The sequence below is a fragment of the Cebus imitator genome, unplaced genomic scaffold (assembly GCF_001604975.1).
Source record: "Cebus imitator isolate Cc_AM_T3 unplaced genomic scaffold, Cebus_imitator-1.0 Scaffold150, whole genome shotgun sequence".
Taxonomy (NCBI): domain Eukaryota; kingdom Metazoa; phylum Chordata; class Mammalia; order Primates; family Cebidae; genus Cebus; species Cebus imitator.
This window is the reverse complement of record NW_016107465.1, coordinates 2,426,380-2,450,633: the sequence shown is the minus strand read 5'-3', so window position 1 is coordinate 2,450,633 and position 24,254 is coordinate 2,426,380. Positions and strand designations below refer to the sequence as shown.

General features: G+C 43.4%; 1 protein-coding gene across 1 annotated transcript in view; it reads right to left on the bottom strand.

The window, feature by feature from the left end:
* GCNT1 (glucosaminyl (N-acetyl) transferase 1) overlaps window positions 1-15,518 on the bottom strand; it is a 39,838-nt gene extending 24,320 nt beyond the window's left edge. Inside the window, exon 1 of the mRNA XM_017543255.2 lies at window positions 15,366-15,518. The gene's annotated coding sequence lies outside the window, so the exon portion shown is untranslated. The remainder of the gene's footprint in view (window positions 1-15,365) is intronic.
* Between the last annotated feature and the right edge of the window lie 8,736 nt (window positions 15,519-24,254).

The following is a 24,254-nucleotide window of genomic DNA, read 5'->3' as shown; positions in this document are numbered from 1 at the left end:
CAGAGACTCCGTCTCAAAAACCAAACAACAACAAAAAAAGCCTCCAAATCAATATATTATAAATACACACTGGAAAAACTGTGAGAAGCACACACCCAAAACTCTTCAGTTAGCATCTTCTTTTTTGGAGAGGGGGATGTTTAGTCAAAGACTTCTGAAATGTTTGTATTTTTGATATTCCTTTTTTTTTTTTTTTGAGACAGTTTTGCTCTTTTCACCCAGGCTGGAGTGCAGTGGCGTGATCTCGGCTCACTGCAGCCTCTACCCGCCCCGGGGTTCAAGCGATTCTCCTGCCTCAGCCTCCGGAGTAGCTGGGATTACAGACACATGCCACCACACCTGGCTAATTTTTGTATTTTTAGTAGAGATGGCGTTTCACCATGTTAGCCAGGCTGGTCCCAAACTCTTGACCTCAGGTGATCCACCCGCCTTGGCCTCCCAAAGTGCTAGGATTACAGGTGTGAACCACCACGCCCAGCCAGTAATTTTCTTTAAAAATTGCCAACTGGGATAAAATGTGACAATTCTCCAACATAAACTCCAATTAAATATACTTGCAAAGCATATAGTTAAGATAATTTCCCAAAACCAAAAATCCATTGACAGTCTTCTTCACTTACACACCCTCTGCGTTCACGCTCCATGTTCTCTTCTGCTACTTTTCCTTACGCAACACTTGCATTTTTGTTCTGATGTCATAGCAGCAGCGATTTCATGTCCTATTCTTTTTTGATGTATCGGCTATCAAAGTATCATTTGCTTTTGTCACAATGTTTGAGTCTTATGGTTGGATATTAAGGTTATTTCCAAATTATACTGATATAAATATGAGCTGCGAATACCTTTGTGTATTCATAGCTTTGTTTTCTCTTTTGCTTTTAAAGGATTTCCTCGGAATTCCCAGCAGTGGGGATTTCAGGTCACTACTTGTTTCATTGCCTCTTGTTTGCCTCCAAATAAACCATACTTTTACTGTCCCCAGTAACATCTGGATACCATTTGCTCTACATTTACTATACATTTTAATTATATATAATGTTAAATGACTGCACATGAATATACTGCATAATTATTTTTGCTGATATTGCAACGGTAAAATGGTACATCATCAAAATTTCTTTTTGTTATTTCTTTGATTACTAGTGGCTGAACCTTTCCTTTTCTTTTTGTTTGTTTTTTTTTTTTTTTTATATATTATATCATTCTGTTATCCAGGCTAGAGTGCAGTGGTGTAACCAGAGCTTACCACAGCCTCGATTTCCCAGGTTCAAAGCAATCCTACCTCGGCCTCCTGAGTAGCTGGGACTACAGCCACATGCCACTATGCCTGGCTAATTTTTGCATTTTTTTTGTAGAGGCAGGGTCTTGCACTGTTGCCCAGGCCAGTCTTGAACTCCTGGGCTCAAATGATCTACCTTGGCCTCCCAAAGTGCTGGGATGATAGGTGTGAGCCACTGTGCCCAGTCCTGAATATTTTCTCTTAGGTTTCTTCACATCTGAGACACGGAAGAGTATAGTGGCAATGATTTCAGCTCTCCAGACAGACTGCCCCAGCAAGAGACCTGGGAATCATCATTCTCCAACTCAAACTTCAACAAATTCTTAACTTCTCCTAGCTTCAGTGTCTTCACTGGTTTTTTAAAAAATTAATTAACTTTAAACAATTTCAATGGGGAAATGATCATTTATACCTTAGAGTCTGTATAAAGAGTGAGCTAACTTGTAAGATGTTTATACTGTATTTGACAAATAATAAGCCCTTAATATTGGCAATGTATTATTATTATTTCCCCTTTCTGACCTTTATTCAAATCTTTAGCTCATATCTAAAGGTAACTTTTTTAGACTTCAAACATGAGAATCCATATTTCAAGCTTACTAACAAATAATTTAATATACTCAACTCCATTCCATACTGAGAATCTATTATACAAAATAGATTGCTAGGCTCTGGGGAGAAAAATACAAACATAAATAATACATACTCACTGCTCTCCAGGAATTCACATAATGGTTATTTGCTGAGGTTTCTAGGGGAAATTATAGGCTTGGTCAATATAGTTAAAACTATTTTTAGAACAATGCGTCTATTGTAGAGCTGAAAGAAACTTTAGGAAGCATCTAGAGTTGCTGGAAATAGCAGCTCCGAGAGCAATTACTAGGTCTTCAGGATGGGGTGGAGTCTGTGGTCCAATAAATTATAAGAAACAAAGACACAAAGAAAGACAAGTGTGGCCAGGCGCCGTGGCTCACACTTGTCATCCCAGCACTTTAGGAGGCTGAGGTGGGCAAATCACCTGAGGTCAGGTGTTTGAGACCACCCTGGCCAACCCAGTGAAACCCTGTCTCTACTAAAAATACGAAAATTAGCCAGGCATGGTGGCTCATGTCTGTAATCCCAGCTACTCCAGATGATTAGGCAGAAGAATTGCTCTGGGAGGCAGAGGTTGCAGTGAACTGACATCACGCCACTGCATTCCAGCCTGGGCGACAGAGTGAGACTTGGTCTCAAAAAAAAAAAAAAAAAAAAAAGAAAGAAGAAAAAAAGACAAGATTCTCTACTGCTGGTTTGGCTCCTTATCTCTTACCCCTTAAGACAGTCATGTCTACTGTAAATATTTAAAGACAGAGGCACGGTATTCAGCATTTCTCAAATTTACATGACAAAGAAAACTTCTAAAAAGAGCATGTTACAAGTCTGTAACAAAGAAGTCAATCTAGCCCCAACTTCCACCCTCCTCTGTAACTCACACAAAATCTGAGGCCTGGGGAATAAGTGGCTTTTCTTTTTTTAATATAAAGATGGGGTTTCACCATGATGGCCAGGCTAGTTTTGAACTCCTGACCTCAGGTGATCCACCCACCTCGGCCTCCCAAAAGTGCTAGGATTACAGGTGTGAGCCACCGTGCGCGGCCATAAGTGGCTTTTCTAAGGTCAAGAGCTAGTAAAAAGCTGACTTTAACCAGAACCTACCGCTTCACCCTCACTGGTATGTGTCTTTTCACACGATACTGCATTTCCTTCACTCAATTCTACTTTTTTTGGGAGGAAAGGCCTCCCACAGAACCCCAAAAGAGACAGCTGACATTTTTTTTGTGGTCAGTGTCAGTCACACATTCTCTTTTTCATTTCCTTTTTTTCTTTGAGACAAAGTCTTGCTCTGTCACCCAGGCTGGAGTACAGAGGTGCAATCTTGACTCACTGCATCCTCCACCTCCAGAGTTCAAGCGATTCTCCCATCTCAGCCTCCTGAGTATCTGGGATTACAGGCGAACACCACCACGCCTGGCTAATTCATTTTTATTTTTTTATTTTTAGCAGAGATGGGGTTTCATCATGTTGGCCAGGCTGGTCTCGAACTCCTGACCTCAAGTGATCCACCAGCTGCAGCCTACCAAAATGTAGTGGCAATGATTTCATTACAGGCATGAGCCACTATGTCCAGCCCCTAGTCTATTTTTTTAAAAAAATTTATGGGAGGCTGATGAGGGAGGATCAGTTAAGCCTTGGGTAAAGGTTGCAGTGAGCCATGATTGTACCACTACACTCCAGCCTGGGCAACAAATGAGACCTGGTCTTAAATAAATAAATAAATAAATAAATTTACATCTCATTTTGACCCAAAATAGTACTACTGAGCATGACCAGTCTGTCTCATAACGCTGACTTCTGACATGCTGCAAAAGCACATCTACCATCAAAAACTGGTCTCTTTCCTAATGGGAGAATACAGCCCAGAGGACATGCCTCAAAATAGTCAGAAATGTCTTTGGAAAACGTTTATGTTAAAGGTACTAATTTCCACTTATACATTTTTTTAAATCCTGTATTTTTATAGCCATCATATGTTTTCTGACACAAGTAATCAACAAAATTGGTGGGTTGTCTGTTATTGGCTTGAAAAACACTTCTGCATAGCAGTGAGACATACACACATGGGTTTTTATCTATACCCTGGGGTTGGTGGAAGTTAAGCGCCCCAGGCAGGAGCACGTTCCTGGGATGGCCATACTCCAGCAGCAGATACAGTATGTGCTTCAGGCTTTTTAACTGCAAACCAGAGGTTTTGTTAATTAGTGTAAGTAGCATGAGAACCACATCCTCCTAGGTGAATGGAGGGACTGTGCTGGTTAGCATTAACAGATGTGAGAAATGTGTAGACAACAGATGAGATGGGGTAAGGGGGTCCACCTGAATGGATTGGGGATATTTCAGAAGCAAGTCCTGTGTTACACGAAGAGGACAAACAAGCCTGGCTGGCCCCAAAGCCTGGGATGTTGTCCTAAGCGCACTCCTGGGTCCAGCTGCTGATTTCAGGAAATTCTTGATTACCTGACTCCAACTCGACAGACAGCTGAATCCTGCTGCTGGAATGCTGACCTGCATGTCCTGAGTGAACTTTCATGGGAGGTGCGGTCAGAGCCCCCAAATGGGTCAGAGTTTATTTGAAACTTGCTTTTTAACCTTCACCTGCTAGTACAGCTGTCCATAGGAGAAATGCAGCCCTCACCAATCTCTGTTCACCAAAAAGAACCAAACTGGCTTAGCCTAGTTCACAAGAAAAGCTTTGAAGATGACAGTACTGAGGTGGCTAGTGGACGCAAGAATAAAAAACCACATCACCGGTGTTTAAATAACTCAAAGTATTTACCTGCCCAAGAGCAGGGCACTAACCAGAAGCCTTCTGCAAGTTCTACATTTAAGTGGGTTCTTAAAAAAAAAAAAAAACTTTTTAAATGTTTAAGTGACAAATTATATTTACTTATGGGGTATAATGTGGTTTTGATATATGTATACATTACAGAATGACAAAATGTACACATTTCAAGAGAAACAAGACATCGACACAGTGTATTTATCACTCTTTAATTTGAGCACTTTTTTTTTTTTTTGAGACAGGGTATTGCTGTGTCACCCAGGCTTGAGTGCAGTGGCCCAATGATGGTTCGCTACAGCCTCAACTCCTGGGCTCAAGCAATCCTCCCACCTCAGCCTCCTGAGTAGGTGGGACTAAAAATGCACACCACCACGCCCAGCTAATTTTTGTATTTTTTTGTTGAGATGGGGTTTTACCATGCTGCCCAGGCTGGTCTTGAACTCCCGGACCCAAGTATTCTGCCTGCCTCAGCCTCCCAAACTGCTGAAATTACAGGTGTGAGCTACCATGCCCAGGCTGAGCACTTATTTTTAATCCAGCAGTTAACTTTCTTTTCCACTGGGTATACTGGAGGGGTTTGAGACAGAGGCTATTTTAAAGTTTACCAGCAAGCAATTTCTCAGATTGCCTTATTTATACATAAATACATGTATATATTTCATTTACATTATAAAATGGCATATCTATACAGTTACATTTACATTTGACTTAGAGTCAAAGTCATATACACACACAGGACTTTGATTCAATGTTTCTAATGACAAGCATGTAAAATTTCTTAGTATAGATCCTGAGTGCCCTTCATATGTTTATTTAAAAATTATATGTACTAATAAATTACGTGTATCATAAAAAAACATGGAAGATACAATCAAACCTATGACTTCAATTACAGTAATGTACTCTTGGCTCTGCTACCTACATCTTGATACTTAGTTTCCTCTATCCACCAATCATAGTTTTTTGGTGAAATTCAGCTGGTGGGTTTCAATCAATTGCAAAGACTAATCAAAAGAGTCTGCAGGTGCCCCATAAAGTTAACAAACACATTAAAAACTCACTGATACTTTTCACTTAAAGTAGTTAGACAATTTGTTTCCCAGTTTTTTTTTCTTTGAGAGATTTGATAAAGTCACAAATGTACACTATTTTTTGGCAATATATTCACATTACAATGAAAACATCTCCACCCAGCCACTTCCCAAATGCCCCTCAGTAGCAGAAATTTCTTTGAAAAATAATTCACTGTAAGACTCTCACATTTATCTTGGATTTTTCCCTTCTCCTCAAAATATCTGACTAGTGATAGGCACAGTAAAATTGGACAGGGGCAACATATTTGAAACTCTGTCTTTTTGCTAAAGAAAGATGCAGACACCTGTAAACTCAACCACTCTTACATATCTGGCAACAAGAGAACCAGGAAAGCTCTGATGAGTGCAAAAGATGGTCCTGCTCCCTCCTCGGGGCATGGCAAAGGATGACAAAGCTTCTACAGTCTAAAGCAGCGATTCTTGCTCATGCCATGACATATATTCCAAAATGTAACCACTGAACTTCAGCTTCAGCTCTCTTGGCTGAAAAGAGAGGGCTGAGAGAAACGCAATATCTCAGTACATCAATCACCCACTCAGGGACAAGTCTAGGTTGAGAGATGCTCTAATTTAAAGGCTTTGTGTTTCTAAAGTTGAACAACTTGATGACACCCTGTAGCTCCTAACTTGAAACATCTCAGAGTATGCTTGACGGCTAGGTAAGCAGGCTCCAGCTAGGCAAGGAATCCCCACCTCCTCATTCACCTTAGAAACCACACTCACCACACAGGACACAGGACTGAAGGAGGGGCCAGGTGCAATGGCTCACCCCTGTAATCACAGCACTATGGGAGATCCAGAGGGCAGATGACCTAAGGTCAGGAGTTCCAGACCAGCCTGGCCAACATGGCAAAACCCTATCTCTACTAAAAATACAAAAATAAGCTGGATGTGGTGGTAGTGGGGTACCTATATGCCCAGCTACTCAGGAGGATTGCTTGAACCCTGGAGGCAGAATTGCTTGAACCCAGGAGGCAGAGGTTGCAGTGAGCCGAGATCGCGCCACTGCACTCCAACCTGGGTGACAGAGCAAGACTGTCTCAAAAAAACAAACAAAAAGCTGAAGGAGGGACCACCGGCACTCTTGACCTTACATGCTTATATAATTATAAATAGAAGTTCTTACACTTCTTTTCAACACTCCCAAAGAACTGTCATTTGCTTCCTGCTCCGGATACGAACATGATCTCAATCTTGTTTTCTATTCTACACAATTGATCTCAGCCTTATTTTCTGACAACTGACAAATACAGTAAACTCCAGGCAGCAGGGGCTGGAGTTTACTCAACACAGTGCAGTGGCTTTAACTGGATTCAGGGCCAGTCAACAGGCGAGAAACTGTCAATCTGGTTTGTATACTGGAACCATCAGGGAGCTTTCAAAAAGTACCAATAACTGAGTCCCCTACCAGAGATTTGATGGAATTGATATAGAGATTGACCCAGGTGTCAGATTTTTTCAAAAAGCTCCATGGGTGTTCCTAATGTATAGCCAACGCTGAGAACCATGACATGGGACATGAACCTGCATGGGGTGGAAGGGGCTTGAAAAGGTCCTACCCCTCCAGGACCCTCACCCCTAGTGGCTTTGATGCCCATCAGAAGATCAGCTGAGCATTTACTCTCTTTAGTTACCAAGCAGGTAAGGTCAAAGGTAGGAAGCAATTTGTAGAAAAAGTGGTGCAAGGCTATGTCAGGTGTATAGGACCAAGCTTCAAGGCAATCAACATCATTCATAATAATTTCCAGGGAGCCAAACGCAAAGCTCTTAGCACTAGAAAATGCTTACTAAATGCTGGTTGGAGAAATATCTGACTGCACACACAAACACACCCCAAACTCAGCCAATGGTTTTGCCACTTCCTTCAGAAAAAAAAGTCCTTACAATTCTAGTCCCAAAATCCCACAATTTGGGAAGCCAAGGTGGGCAGATTGCTTCAGCTCAGGAGTTTGAGACCAGCCTGGACAACACAGATGGCAAGACCCGTCTCTAGAAAAAAAAAAAAAATACAAAAATTAGCCAGGCATAGTGTGCACTCTTGGTGCTACTGGAAGGCTGAGGTGGGCGGATCACTTGAGCCCCAGGGGGGAGGAGGTTGCAGTAAGCTAAGATTGTGCCACTGCACTCCAGCCTGGGCAGTAGAGATCCTGAAAAAAAAAGAAAATCTTAGTATCAGAGCATGTTTAAATTTCTCACATCTCAATCTGAAACATAGCAAAACAAAACATAACATTACAAACCCCCCATTACTCCCTGCCCTGCACGAATATCACACTTCTCAATACTCTTAACAGGCTGCTCTTCCTCTACCAAGTACAATAATGAAACTCTGTGGGTCCAGCCCTTCCTCTTCTCATTCTACGCCTTCTTGGATGACTGCTTTTTATGCAGGAATTACTTACACGCAACGCTCCTAAACATGTATTTCTACCCCTGCACTCTTTCATGAGTAGCAACTGTCTACTCCTCCTCTTTACTTGGATGTCTCACAAGCAAAACACATCCAAAACGGCATTATCTTCCCTCCCACACCTCGTGCCAAACCACTCCTCCTCCGGTGTTCTCAATCACCATAATGGTTCCACCATCCCAGCCTACTCAGTTGTTTATGCCAGAAACTTCCAAATCATCCTTATCACCTCCCTCTCCATCAACCATATCCAAATAATTACCACCTTCTTACTGATTTTAACTACAAATCCAATCTCACTCAATCTCAATCCCTCTCTGTCATTAAGCTTCACCCAGCGCTGCTACACCATCCCTGGGTGCCTGCAAAAGCACTGCTTGTTCACATCCACCCTCTTCCTCCTCAGTGTGGCCACATGACTGTGCAGGCTGTTACTGCACAGGTCTGGCTGAGGGAGCTGCAGCCTTTCGACCTGGTCCAGCTGCAACACCATGGTTCATTTTTTTGTAATTGGTCCACACAGAATAGAAGCCTTTTTTGGGCTTGCACAAAGACACCATACGTGCCAGCAGGACATACCTCTCTAAACTGTTCTCTACACAGCAACAGCCATCATTTCACAAACTCAAATCAGGCAGGTGCGGTGGCTCATGCTGTAATCCCAGGACTTTGGGAGGCTAAGGCAAGAAGATCACTTGAAGTCAGGAGTTCAAGACCAGCCTGGCCAATATGGTGAAACCCCATTTCTACTAAAAATACAAAAATTAGCTGGGTGTGGTGATGTGCGTCTTTAATTCCAGTTACTCGGGAGGCTGAGGCAGGAGAATCACTTGAACCCGGGAAGTGGAGGTTGCGGTGAGCCGAGATCAAGCCATTGCTCTTCCAGTCTAGGTAACAGTGCAAGACTCCATCTCAAAACAAAAACAAAAACACCCTCAAATCAGAGTCAGGCACAGTGGTGCCTTCCTGTAGTCACAGCTATGAGGGAGGCTGAGGCAGGAGGATTACTTGAGCCCAGGAGTTTGATGGCAGTGTGCTATAATTGCTCCTGTGAATAGCCACTGCACTCCAGCCCAAGCAACATAACAAGACTGTCTTAAAAACAGAAAAATCTCACTGGAAACTGGAGAAAAAGGCATGTGGGTTATGAACTGGAGGACCGTGGGCAACACTACTGCATGCCCTAACAGAAAATCGAGAGAATATTTCACTGTATCAGGAATTTGCCTCAGGACATTTCTGGGAAGAATGTGGGAAGTGCTACCTGGCCGAGTCTCTGCCTTTGAGAAAATGTGGGAGTAGAGCAATGAACTAAAGAAGTATATTCAATTTTTAAGTAGAATTTAGACAAAACAGAAAGGAGTCAGGACTTGCTGGGTTTAAAATAAAACTACTTCTAGTTGAATATGGTAGCCTTTGCCTGTAGTCTCAACTACTTGAGAGGCTCAAGGGGGAGGATCACTTGAGCCCAGGAGTTCAACTGAAGTGTGCTAAGATCACACCTGTGAATAGCCACTGCACTCCAACCTGGACAAGAAAGCGAGACACTGTCTCCAACAAACCAACTAACCTCAAATCAAAAACCCTTTAGAGGGCAGGGGTGGTGGCTCACACCTGTAATCCCAGCACTCTGGGAGGCCAAGGTAGGCAGATTACTTGAGCCCAGGAGTTTGAGACCAGCCTGGGTAACATGGCAAAGCCCGATCTCCACTAAAAATACAAAAATTAGCTGGGCATGGTGGCGTGTGCCTGTAGTCCCAGCTATTCGAGAGACTGAGGTGGGAGGATCACCTGAGCCTAGGAGGTGGAGGCTGCAGTGAGCCAAGATCCTGCCACTGCATTCCAACCTGGGCAACAGAATGGGACCCTGTCTGAAAAACACAAACAAATAAATAAACAAAAAGTGGGTTTCCACTATGTTTAAAGTCCAAAATCCTAAAAATGACCCAAGAGGCCTCATCCCCAGACATATTTTCCTCTTGATCTCAACTCTTTCAGCCTGTAAGTTTATCCGCTAATGCACTTCACTAACTCCTACTAATCTTTTAGCCTTTATTTATTTATTTATTTATTTATTTATTTATTGAGACAGAGTCTTGCTCTGTCACCCAGGCTGTAGAACAGTGGCATGATCTCGGCTCACTGCAACCTCTGCTTCCCGGGTTCAAGCAATTCTCTTGCCTCAGCCTCCCGAGTAGCTGGGATTACAGGTATGTGCCACCTTGCCCGGCTAATTTTTTTGTATTTTTAGTAGAGACAGGGTTTCACTATATTGGGCAGGCTGATCTCCAACTCCTGACCTTGTGATATGGCCATTTCTGCCTCCCAAAGTGCTGGGATTACAGGCGTGAGCCACCACACCCAGCCTATTTTTTAAAAATGTTTTTACATACATAAAGAAAAAGAGATGGGGTCTTGCTACGTTGACCGGGGGTTGGGGGGGTCTCACTACGTTGACCCGGCTGGTCTCAAACTCCTGGCCTCTAGGAATCCTCCCATCTCAGCCTCTCAAAGTGCTAGGATTACAGGTGTGAGCCTCGGCACCTGCCTCCAGGCCTTTTTTTAAATACTGTTTTTTAAGCAGACCTTCCCTTAACAGTCTCTCTCCCCTAAACCAGGTTAGGTCTCAAGGTGACATGCCCCCTAATACCCTGTGCTTTCCTAAGTACCACTCAGGATTGTGATAGTCTGAGCCTGTGTGACTAGGTGTTCGTCTCCATCTAACCACCAGATTAGATGGCTCATCAAGGCAGGGACCCTCCATCTTGTTCACAGCTGTGGCCCTGGAGTGAAAGATGCCAGACATCTAACAGATGCTCAGTAAATAGCAGTACAATGAATGCCTGAATAAACAGGTTGCTCCAGTACTCATGACCCTAATGAACAAAAATTGGGCTATTACTTTAGCAAAAGAAAAATCAGTTATGGGAGGATTTCTTAGTAACTTTATTACATTGATGACAAAATACATGCAGACTCCTCACTGGAAACAGAAGTACAATCAAGGAAGCAGAAACTCCAGGTGCCTAGTGGCAGAAGTAACATTTCATGTTTTAGATTTGCATTTATGGTCACAACCCTACTCTTAGCTATGAATAAAGAGTTTTTCCAGGGCCAGCTCATGGGTGGGAAACCAGTGTAGTCACAGTGGGCCCCGTGCTTGGCTTAATGGTCTGTGCTTGCCACGTTCACATTCTTAATTTTTTTAACAAGGGGCCCCACAAATTATGTAGCCAGACTTGAGTTTTACAAATTAGTTTGATTTCTGGAAGGGACCAGTGGATAGCTAATCCCCAGCTAAGGAGGCATCCTCATAATCAAGGCTGTTTTCAACCTCCCTGAGCATATATAAGTCCTAATAAGGAGGTTTACATTTCCAGAACATGTTTTCCTCTGATATCAGTTACATCATATATCATGTAGCGCTCCCTTTGAGAAAGTCGAGATTTTTCAGACTACAGAAATACACAGCAGTCTTCATTTTATTGCTGTTAGCTAAAAAGAGGTTAATTTTTCTTAAAACTAAGTTCTACTGAAAACTACTGTAGAATTTCTTTTTCATTTCTAACATTTTACACTTTATGAAATTTAACAAATGGACTGAATACTTGAAATTTCTTTGGAGACAGAAACCGGCAGGGCATGTTTCTAAAAAAAAAAAAAAAAAAAGAAATGAAACTGGCAGGACACACTGGCCATTCACAAAGAACGCTGGTTTAGTTATCTTTATAGATGTTTCGAAATGTCAGATGTTTAAATTTACAAATAGCTTCTCTAATCATGAAGTTAACTGCTTAGCTTGCAGTATAGCTCATAAATGTTTAGACCATCTTAAATATAGGCTCATTTTGTTCCTCAACCAAAGATGACTTTGTTCCCCAGGGAACATTTGCCTAAGTCTGGAGGTCTGGAGACATTTGGGTCGTTTAACAGCAGGGAGGGTGCACTGGCATTTAGTAGGTAGAGGCCAGAGAGGCTGCTAAACATCCTGCAATGCACAGGGCAGCCCACTCAACAAAAATTATCCGGCCAAAAATGTCAAAAGTGCCAAAATTGAGAAAAGCTGGTTGAAACATACATGGCAATTGCCTCAGATAGAAAGCATGACAGTATTAAGCCACAAGTCCAGTGACCAAGCCAAGAAAACAGACAGTCTCCACAAGTAACACATCTGGTTGTATGAAGAGTCATTTGGGAACTCCCTTTTTGAGACAGGGAGTTAGACATTTGACATACTGACCTGAAACCATGAATATATTTCTCATTAGAATAAATAATAAAAATAATGACAAGAGTCCTCCTTGATTGGCTCCATTAAAAAAAAATATAGCTGAAATACCACACGCTTCATAGAAAACAGAATTTGACAGAAGAGATCATTTCCGATAGTAATTTCTCTTCCCTACCACTTCATGAAAAATGTACAATAGCTACATGACAATTCAGAATTTTCTATTCCTTAGAGAATATAATCACCATGCACATTAGCAATTTTTAAGGTAGAGATTTGCAAACAGATGATGCATGAAACAAACTTGATTTATTCTTTGGGTTTTTTCTTTTTTTTTTTTTTTGAGATGGAATTTCACTCTGTAGTCCAGGCTGGAGTGCAGCGGCATGATTCCCGCCCATCCCAACCTCCGCCTCCTGGGTTCAAGCGATTCTCCTGCCTTGACCTCCTGAGTAGCTGGGATTACAGGTACCCACCACCACACCTGGTTAATTTTTGTATCTTTTTTTTTTTTTTTTTGTAGAGATGGGGTTTTGCCATGTTGATCAGGCTGGTCTCAAACTCGGGACCTCAAGTGATCCCCCTACCTCGGCCTCCCAAATGTTGGGATTACAGGTGTAAGCCACCATGCCCAGCCTCTTTGTGTGTGTGTGTGTGTTTTTGAGACGGAGTCTCATTCTGTCGCCCAGGCTAGAGTGCAGTGGTGCAATCTCAGCTCACTACAACCTCCACCTTCTGGTTCAAGCAATTCTCTGCCTCAGCCTTGAGAGTAGCTGGGATTACAGGCACCCGCCACCACACCCGGCTAATTTTTGTATTTTCAGTAGAGACAGGGTTTCACCATCTTGGCTAGACTGGTCTTGAACTCCTGACCTCATGATTCACCCTCCTGGACCTCCAAAAGTACTGGGATTTCAGGCATGAGCCACCACACCTGGCCCTCTTTGTGTTTTAAAAGGGAAAAAATCTGAGCCAATATTTAAAATCAGGCTTTATCATTTTTTTTTTTTTTTTTTTTTTTTTTTTTTTTTTTTTTAATAAAAAATATAATCAAATTTTAAAAAAAAAAAAAAAAAGGAAGAAGAACTGTCTACACTGCATGGCTGCTTGGGAATTCCTGCATGGATACTGGGTGGGAATGGTCAATATCCACCCAGACTTAGCAGGTTTCTTCTGCAGTCACCTGGGCCCAGCCAAGCACTCTTGCGCATTACCTGTTTAGTCATTGTGGATAAAGTTGATTTTGTGATCCCAGTTTTAGAGAAAAACATTTTTCTTACTGTGAAGCAATTCAATTACAAATGGAAAAGTCCTAACTCCTTAAAAAGTGAGTGGAAGCACTGCTATCATTAATCCAGAATGAACTATAATTAATTAAGGATAGAATCTAGTACAAACTTGGGGCCAAGGCTAAGGACGCCCTTTACAGGGCCAAGTTGAAGGATGTGCAGAGGAGGTGACAGTGACCCTCAAACCCTCATCAGAAAATGCAAACAGCATCAACCTCTCGACCAGTAAAACACTTTTCAAAAGTAAATTCACAGTTCGGTATAACGTATTTTAAAATAAAGGAGTTTGCCATTTCTAAGAAATCAGTTTCCCAAAACTACCATTTTAAAGGCCTGAAAAAATGCCTTTAAGAAAAACAAGATATCTACACAGTCTGAGTTTTCCTCCCAGCCAGCACTGAAATCTGCTACTAAAGCCTCCAGCAGGGGGGCCTGCCTGGAATTGCCTAAGCTCCTAGCAGGTAATTTACACTGATCTTTAAAAGCTATTAACCCCTCCTCCTCCCCTCCATAAAACAAACCGGCCTTTGAGAACAGCTCTGGAAAGGGGGCCCACAGCCAGACTAAGTTCCAGACCACGTCTCTCACCTCCCACTCATCAAATTCAGCCCACAAAAAGCTGTGTCCGCATTCTCATTTCAAGGCACCATGGCTTTCTTTGAACACCGTATATCCTCCCAATTGGCCTCTTGCCCCACCATGTGTAAAAAGACTACTGTCTTTTCTGCAGAAAGAAACAACAAGGTAAAGGGTGTACAGGGCAACGTTTATATGCATCTACAGAATGCCAGGTGCCTACAGAACCTACCTCGGCCCGGGCAACCCGTGCCCAAGCCGGGATCTGCAGGCGCCCTCATCCACGCTGGGAGAGTGGAAGAGGGGAGGGAGGCGTGACAGGCGAGGGTGCCTGCGCTGCGCAGAAAGCGCTACCAGGAGAAAAGGAGCGGTAAGCAAGGGCTTCTTCCATTTCAAAACCTAATAACCAAAACTTGGAGGAATCTGCCTGAGATATTTAAGAAAAAGATGAGGGGGAAAGGGGGGAAGAGAAAAGAAACCTAGGAGGGAAATGCGTTTAAGACGAATCACTTTTTTCGTAACAGACCCTGCGCCCTGCGCGCGAGTTTCCTAGACTGCCGCGAGAAGGAAAGCGGGGGAGCAGGAAGGGAGAGAGGCTTCGGAGTACCTCAACTAATGTCTCTTTCTATTAGGAGTAGTTTGCTCCAGGGCGTGTCATTTGCTATCCTAGCGTTGGACTCTTTATAAGTAACGTAGGGGTGATAATGCATCTTAGCCGGACTGGGGTTAGGATTCAGTGAAGTGATCCCCTGGCACCCAAGGGATGGCAGCGAGTCTGTTCGTTCCCTGCTTGTCCACGCCCGCAGCCAACCCCTTCGACGTCCAAGCTACAAGGACCAGGGGCAAAAGGCCAGAAAGTGACTTTCAGGGGACATGGGGCACCGGCGTGCCAGCCCCACTGAGCGGACGGAAAATGAGGGTGGAAGTAGGACGCGGCGCTCCATCCCGGCACCGGGCGCACCCGCTCTGCTTCCACCTCCGCGGGGGAGCCCAGCCTGCCCCAGGTCACGGGGCCCTGGCTGAGAGCCGGCTCCCTCCCACCCATCCTTCCCAGCCCTCCCCACCGCGGGGCGGCCGGGCAGGGGAGCGCGAGGGGGAGTCGGTTACCTGGAGTGGGCGTCTGGCCCGGAGGCGCAGGAAGATGCTCCGCCGCTCCTCGTCCGCCACGCTCCCGCCCCGCGAGGCGCTTTAGACGCTGGGGAGCTGCGCCTGCAGCCCTGGCACCCGCGGGGCCCGCCCCCAGAGGCCCCGCCTTTCTAGGCCCCGCCCATCAGTCCCTAGCCCACCTGCGCTGGTGCAGGGCTGGAGACTCGCCGGGACTCGCGGCTCCCTCCTCGAGGCGAGGGCGCCCTCTGGGCACTGCTGTGGGCTGGAAGGAGCTCTGCGGTCCCGGTGCTTCCTCGCTCCTCCTCCTCACTGTGCTCTGATTCTTTGCCCTATGAATGTGAGCAGGGTCTTGTTAAACATTTTATGCCCCCCTTCCTGGAAAGCAGGAAACTCGAGAAATGCTGCCTTTTCTGATTTTAAACATGAAAATATGTTCTAAACAACAATATAATTACATTCCAAGGTCTTGATATGCAAAATTTAGACATGACCATGTAGGTGGGTTTTTTTTCCCCTAAGGAGCCTTGCTTCCTAAATTTAGCATTTAAGAACTCATTACAAAAGAAAAAAACAAAAAGCAAACAAAACACAAAAAACAAGAACTCATTACATTAATGTGCATTTCCACATAAAAATTAATATCAAATTAGACTGGAACAATCCACAGTGCTGTGGAAAGTAGGAAAAAACCTTTTCCACCTTTATAGCACAGAGCTTGTGTTTGACAGAGTTCTCTTTGTAAAAAGAGGAATATTGTGTCTGTGTCTTCTTCCACTGGATTTTTAGCTCCGAGAAAGCAGAAGGTCTTGTTTCTATGTTGTTTTAAAAAATTCTAACTCGGAGGCCATTAGACTGCGATACTTTTGATACTTGCCTGATGTGAAAACAAAAATTAACGTAAGATGAGGGTGTAGGGGAAGAAAGACTTGCCCGCTACTCTCTGAGGATTGGATAACTAAGTCTATGAAATAAATTGGCAGCAGGTGGATTAACAAGAGAAAAAGTACGCAGATTTCGTGCGGGGGGTATTGCAGGAAAGAAAAATCAACATCCTCTCTGCCTCCCCCAGCAAAAACTGAGATTTTAGGAGCTTGTGTTCCCTCTTCACTGGGGAGGAACAATTTAGGGGAGAGGAAATGATTTCGGGAAACCTCCTGAACGTGGTCAATGGCTTAGCTCTGTTTAATGTCTCATGAAATTTTCATGAGCAAGTCAAGCATAATTGTTAAGAGTGAGTGAATTAGGTAATGTAAATGGAATAAAAGTTTATAAATGAACTTTTAAAAAATAGTTATGTTTTATAAAATTTACTTAAAAATAGTTTTAAAAATCTTTTTTGGTAACTTGAAATCTCAAACATAATAAATTAATAGATATTCATTAAATGTCTGAGTCCTTTATAAGTGAAAATACTGACATATTAATTGCTAAACATAAGTTTAAAGTATAGCTGGGGCCAGGCACAGTGGCTCATGCCTGTAATTCCAGCACTTTGGGAGGCCTAAGTGGGCGGATGACCTCAGCTCAGGAGTTCGAGACCAGCCTGGCCAACATAACGAAACGCCATCTCTATTAAAAACACAAAAATTCGCCAGCCACGGTGGCGTGTGCCTGTAATCCCAGCTACTTGGGAGGCTGAGGCATGAAAATCACTTGAACCTGGGAGGTGGACGTTGCAGTGAGCTGAGATCATGCCACTGCATTCTGGCCTGGGTGACAAAGCGAGGCTTTTTTAAATTAATTAATTAAATAATTAAGAATAAAGTATAGCTGGCCGGCTGCAGTGGCTGACACCTGTAATTCCAACACTTTTAGGAAGCTGAGGTGTGAGGATCACTTGAGCCTGGGAGTTTGAGATTAGCCTGGGCAGCTGGGCCAGACTTCACCTCTACAAAATAAAAATAGATAAATCAGCCAGGGGTGGTGGCCAAGCAATAGATTTATGAATTAACTTTTAGAATATATCTTGTTTGTCAGTTGGATACTGCCTGTATACCGTAAGTGTAATCCATTTTGTGTGTGTGTCTGACAGGGTCTCACTCGGTTACTCAGGCTGGAGCACAGTGGCAGTGGCATAATCACAACACACTGCAGCCTCAACTTCCCCCTGCTTAGGTGATTCTCCCACCTCAGCATCCCAAGTAGCTGGGACTACAGGTGTGTGCAACCATGCCTGGCTGATATTTTTGTATGTTGTGTAGACATGGGTTTCACCATGTTGCCCAGGCTGGTTTTGAACTCCCAGGCTAAGCGATCCACCCACCTCAGTCCCCCAAAGTGCTGGGATTACTGGTGTGAGCCACCTTGCCCAGCCACTTATTTTTAATTCCTGCAATAACATATACCCATAAATCTATACAAGTAGTTTAGAAGGTATTTCTGGAAGGCTTAGAGGTGTGTCAGTCAGGGCCCAGTCAGAAAACAGAAATTACAGCAATTCTTTTTACAGAGAATTTAAGGGATTACTGAAACAGGTCATGAAGACTGGCAAGGCAAAACCACTGCAGTAACAGAGAGTAACTGCAGGAAGCAGCTGCCACGCACAGAGCCGGAAGAGGGGAAGTGGTGGGATTATCAGAACCTAAGAGCCCAGAGAGGGCCGCTGGTTGGCTGGAGTCAGACCTCAAAAGGATCAGGTAGTACCCTACTGGTGCTCTTATCTCTGAAGGTAAACATTGAGGCCGAATGAGAGAGGATGGATTTAAAACAAAATAAAACAAAAAACACTAAGAAACGGGAACCAGCTGCTGCAACAGCCAGAAAGAAGAGCCACTGCTTGGTAGCATGGACAGGAACAGTAAGCAGCTATGAAGTCGCAAGTCCCTATTCTCAAACGCCCCTTATAGGCAAAATGTTACAGGAAATGTGATTTGCTAAGCCCCAGCCCTGGCTCGCAGAGCAGAGGATGGAAGCATGAGTTTGAACTCCAAGACATACTGTAATAACCAGCACAAAGAGCAAACTCATGATCACAAACATCCAACTCTCCTAATATTATAGAGGTGGGAAAGTGTCTGATGAACACAGCTGTCATAGTAATGATTAATACAATAGCAATACATTGTTAAAATGTCATAATAAAACTGTAGTTACAAGTACAATCAAATAACAGAACAGAGGCTGGGCGTGGTGGCTCATGCCTGTAATCCCAACACTTTGGGAGGCTGAGGCAGGTGAATCACTTGAGGTCAGGAGTTTGAGACCAGCCTGGCCAGTATGGTGAAACTCCGTCTCTACTAAAAATACAAAAATTAACCAGGCACGGTGGCGAACACCTGTAATCCTAGCTACTGGAGAGGCTGAAGCACCAGAATCGCTTGAATCTGGGAGACGGAAGTTGCATTGAACTAAGACCACGCCACTGCACTCCAGCCTGGGCAACAGAGCGAGGCTCCATCTTGAAAATAAATAAATAAATAAATAAATAAGAATTTTTTTAAAAAAATAAGAAGATGGTGTCAATTGACCTATACTTTGTGTTATTGGCGAACAGTGACGATCCCCTTCCCCACTTTATTTTCTGAGAAACCACTAACTACACAGAATCACCTTTCCCCAAATGACTTAGGTAAGCATCATGGATAACATCCTTTCACCCCTGTGAGAAGGCCATAGACATGCCCTCCACATTTCCATTCTTATCTCATAACTGGTTGGCTGAACCACCTGCCCCGACTGATCAGCCTGGGTAAATCCCTTACTTGATCAGGTTTCACTCAGGCTTTTCTCCTTCTCCCAGGTCTTTGCCCTTTAATCTATTCTCAGCCTAAACCAGCACTGGAATTTGGAATAAGCCCCTTAACATCCTGTATTAGTCTGCTTTCACATTGCTATAAAGACATACACGAAACAGGGTAACTTAGAAAGAAAAGAGGTTTAATTGACTCACAGTTTTGCATGACTTGGGGGGCCTCAGGAAACTTGCAATCATGGCAGAAGGGGAAGAGGTACATCATACATGGTGGCAGGTAAGAGAGAACAAGCAAGAGCAGAGAAAACAGCTTTATAAAACCATCAGATCTCTTGAGAACTCACTCACTATCATGAAAACAATATGGAGGAAACCGCCCCCCGTGATCCAATCACCTCCACCGAGCCTCTCCCTTGCCACGTGGGGATTATGGGGATTGCAATTCAAGACGAGATTTGGGTGGATTTGAGTGGGAACACAGCCAAACCATATTACATCCCCTCCCAAGAAGCCCCTTCCCAGCTGACCACAAAGAATCTGTCCTGATCAATTGCTTCATCATGCCACCTGCTCATCCCACTCCGTTACTGGTTCTTTTTAACATTGTTTACTACTCTCAGTAAAAGAAAAGCCTTTTTCTGCCTGACCTTTCAAAAGCTTGCAGATCTTATAGTTGAAGCATTCTGTTAGAATGCCGTCCCTCCCCTATTGCAACATTCTCTTCTCCTATTGCAATAATCCTTTTAAATAAAGTTTCTCCTTACCTAGGTCTGGATTTGCTTTTTATTTGACAGTTCTTGGTGCTGTGACCCAGCTCAAGATTGGAACTCACCTCGGGACCTCCACCAGCCCCACCCAGGTAAAGGCGCCATGTTGGGGACTTCAGAACTCTTTGGTGAGTTCAAGTCTTGAATCAGTGCTCTGGGCATCTTGTCTGTTGAACAGTAAGGAGTTACTTTGATTGTTTTGTGCCAAGAAATGCTTTGGCCCTCCTGTGAGACTTGTGTTTTTTCCCAGCTCCTTGACCTGGGGATTGTTCAAAGGAATTAATCAAATGGGACTTTTTCTTGGCTCCTTTAAAGTTTTTTCTTTGGGCTGATTATCCACTAATGCCATGGATAACTTTTGCTCTATCAGATGCCCTCCTCTTCCCCCACTGAGTACATGCCATTATGGCACTAATTCAGTTTCATAGCTTCAAAAATGGTAACATTTACTAAAGGTAACATAGAACCTCAAAGGCCTCTTTGGGAAACATGAGATCTCCTTAAACCAGCTCATCTAAGACTTCTCTCTTCCCATGATCCTCATTCCTCCAATTACCACTTTAAACCTTCTCTTGACTGGGTGCAGTGGTTCACGCCTGTAATCCCAGCACTTTGGGAGGCAGAGATGATTGGATCACGTGAGGTCAGGAGTTCAAGACCAGCCTGGCCAACATGGTGACACCCCATTTCTATTTAAAAAACAAAACAAAAGAAAAATAAACCTTCTCTTTTGTCGCCTTCAATTCTTTAGCCTACCTCCTTTACCCCTCTACCCGTTTCTATAGACCTTTTCCTACCCACTCCAGCTCCTCAACTCAAGGTCACTCAAGATTTAGGCCTCCCTTCTGTTCTGACCACCTTCTCTTCACACCATTGGTGAAGGAGGGATCTCCTACGCTAAATACTATGAGATGGCTGAAGAGATGACAGACACCCAATACTGGACAGATGAGATTGGCTACAATTTTTTAGTTATATACTCACAGGCGAGGGGTGAGGAGGATATTGCATGTCATGCAGAGCCACATGGGAATTGCATTTGAGAGCAGACTGAACCAGCAGGGGCTGTGCGAGGCAGACTTTGTAGCAATGGCACAAGCGTCGGGTGACCCTTTGTTCCATGGGAGGATGTGATTGGCTTGTTCAAATGATTCTGTGGGCTGGCAGGGAGGTAAAGCTCCTTAGATTGAGGATTAAGTAGGGCAGAGCTGGTCTGGCTGAAGGGAAAACTAGCTGGGTAGGAAGTCTTTCCCACTTGGGGGGTGATGTGGTTTTGATCGGTATCCCTGCCCAAATCTCATAGCATATTGTAGTCCCCAGTGTTGGAGGTGGGGCCTGATGAGGTGTTATTGAATCATGGAGACAGTTTCCAATGGTTTAGCACCATCCCCCTGGTTCTGTCTTGTCATAGAGTTTCACGAGATCTGGTTGTTTAAAAGTGTGACACCTCCACCCTGCCTCTCCTCCCCCTGCTCCAGCCATGTAAGACGCACCTGCTTCCCCTTCAACTTCCGCCATGATTGTAAGTTTCCTGAGGCCTCTCCAAGCCATGCTTCCTGTGCAGCGTACAGAACTGTGAGCCAATTAAACCTCTTTTCTTTATAAATTACCCAGTCTCAGGTAGTTCTTCATAGCAAGGCAAGAATGGACTCATACAAGTACCTAGATTATTTCTAAGTAAGAATAGTGGAGCATAATTTAAAGTGCATGTAAGCTTTTTAAGTACAGTGAGGCTAAATATATTTTGGTCTGCTAACAATGTGTTCCTTCTTGCCACATTGAAAAGTTGTACTGGCCAGGTGTGGGGCTCACACCTGTAATCCCAGCACTTTGGGAAGCAGAGGTGCTTGGATCACCTGAAGTCAGGAGTTCAAGACCAGCCTGACCAACATGTTGAAACCCCGTCTCTACTAAAACTATACAAATTAGCCGGGTGTGTTCTGTAGTCCCAGCTACTTGGGAAGCTGAGGCAGGAGAATTTCTTGAACCTGGGAGGCAGAGGTTGCAGTGAGCCGAGATGGCACCATTGCACTCTAGCCTGGGTGACAGAGTGAGACTCCATCTCACAACAAAAGAAAAAAGAAAAGTTGTACTATAAGGAAGTTTATGGCTATAAAAAAGTCATGAGATATATAACTGTAAGCTTGACTAGTTTGCTACAATGCTGATATATGACAGACAGCTAATGGTCTACATCATAGTTTTCTCTGTAGGTCTATTACTTTGCTAGGTCTGCCATAACAGAGTACCATAGCCTGGGTGGGCTTAAACAACAGATTGTTGTTTTCTCACAATTCTGGAGGCTGGAAGTCCAAAATCAAGTGTCAGCAGAGTTGGGTTTTTTCTGAGGCCTCTCTCCTTGGCTTGTAGATACCAAGATTAATATTTCTTTGACCTTGAGTATTAAACCTTTTATTACTATTTCTCTTTTTAATGGTAGATGTTTCTCATTTAAGATACCTGACTCTTAAACAACTGATTTTTGCCACCACCTCTCAGCAGACGCTTCAGCTGGTTTTATAGAAACAACACCAGAGTCCCCAGGAGACTGTTTCTTAGTCCCTGACTCAACCCAGGCTGGAGGCTTAGGATTGTGTCTGAATTGCCCAGCGGTGAATAACACTCATTTACCATCAACAAAACGGGAGGTCAACAGTGTTGACCTTTGCCAGAGCCTTGGTTTCCTAAAACATCACGCTGGCTAAAGAGCTCTCCTTATCCTTTTGTCACAGCGCCCGTCCTCCTCGTGCAATAATCCTTTTGAATAAGGTCTCCTCTTCCCTAAATCCAGATTTGTTTATTTTGACAAACGCTACAAAAATTAGTTTTGAATTGTTTTAGAAATTTAATAAAATCACATTGAAAGGAACACGAGGAAGTCATAAAAGAGTAACGTACCCCTTGCAAAGCATGAAGATGGAGAAAGCAAATTGGATTGTAGCGTAAAGCCTGAGCTAGGTTTCTAAAACCCATACATGTAAGTTCTTTAATGGTTCTAAAAAGAAACAGGTTGATTTCTTTAAAGAGCAGGCAGTATTTCTCAGAATAGCAACAAAGCTAAAATCACACACAAAAAAGTTTGATAGAGTTAACGTACTACATTAAAGTGTTAGATGTATGCATAACGAAATATATCATAAACAAGTTAAAAGTCAAACAAACTGGCCATGTGTGGTGGCTCACGCCTGTAATCCCCACACTTTGGGAGGCTGAAGTGGGGGATCACAAGGTCAGGAGTTCAAGACCAGCCTGGCCAATACGGTGAAAAGACAAAAATTAGCCAGGCGTGGTGGTGGGCACCTGTAGTCCCAGTTAATCGGAAGGTTGAGGCAGGAGGATGGCTTGAACCTGGGAGGCAGAAGTTGCAGTGAGCCGAGATCGTACCACTGCACTCTAGCCTGGGTGACAGAGTGAGACTCTGTCTCAAAAAAGAAAAAAAAAAAAGGTCAAACAAACTAGAAAATATATGCAATAGTATGTAAGCAAAATTAATTTTTCAAATAAAGGGTTTTTTACATAAAAATATGCACCAGGTGAAAAATGAGCAAAGGGCATGATCAGATACTTCATTAAAGAAGAAGTCCACATGAAAAGATGCTCAATTTCAATAGAAATTGAAGAAATCAAATTAAAACGACAAATCCCTTTTTACCTTTCAGATTGGCAAAGTTGAAAAAGATTGATAAACACAATATAGATGAAAGTGTAGGAATACCGACTCCTATGCTGCTCTCTGCTGTAGAGACTTTTATAGACTTTCTAGAAGGCACTTGGACAATGTGAAAACTTGTTAACAATTATTCATCTAGGAATTTATCCTATGTAAGCAATTTCACAATACATAAGGATTTCTGAATCAAAACATTGGAAACAATGTAAGGGTTGTTAAAAAATAATTTTCAGAAAAAGATAAAATCATGACTCATACAAATATAAAAATGCACATCTGTTAAAGAATTTGTGCATATGATATGAGGGAATCAGGCAAATGTTATAACCATTTCAAAGGAAAGGTCAAAAAGCACAGATTTGGCTGGGAACAGTGGCTCCTGCCTGTAATCCCAGCACTTTGGGAAGCTGAGGCAGGCAGATCACAAGGTCAAGAGATCAAGACCATCCTGGCCAACATGGTGAAACCCGTCTCCACTAAAAATACAAACATTAGCTGGGCGTGGTGGCATGCACCTGTAGTCCCAGCTACTCAGGAGGCTGAGGCAGGAGAATTGCTTGAACCCGGGAGGCAGAGGTTGCAGTGAGCTGAGATCGCGCCACTGCATTCCAGCCTAGTGCCTGGCAACAGAGTGAAGTGAAACTCTGTCTCCAAAAAAAAAAAAAAGCACAGATTTATCTGGAGTAAAGGAATGTTAAGGTGAATTGCGAATGGAAACAAAACTGGTATTTTCATAGGGTGGGGATGGCAGGAGCCAATTA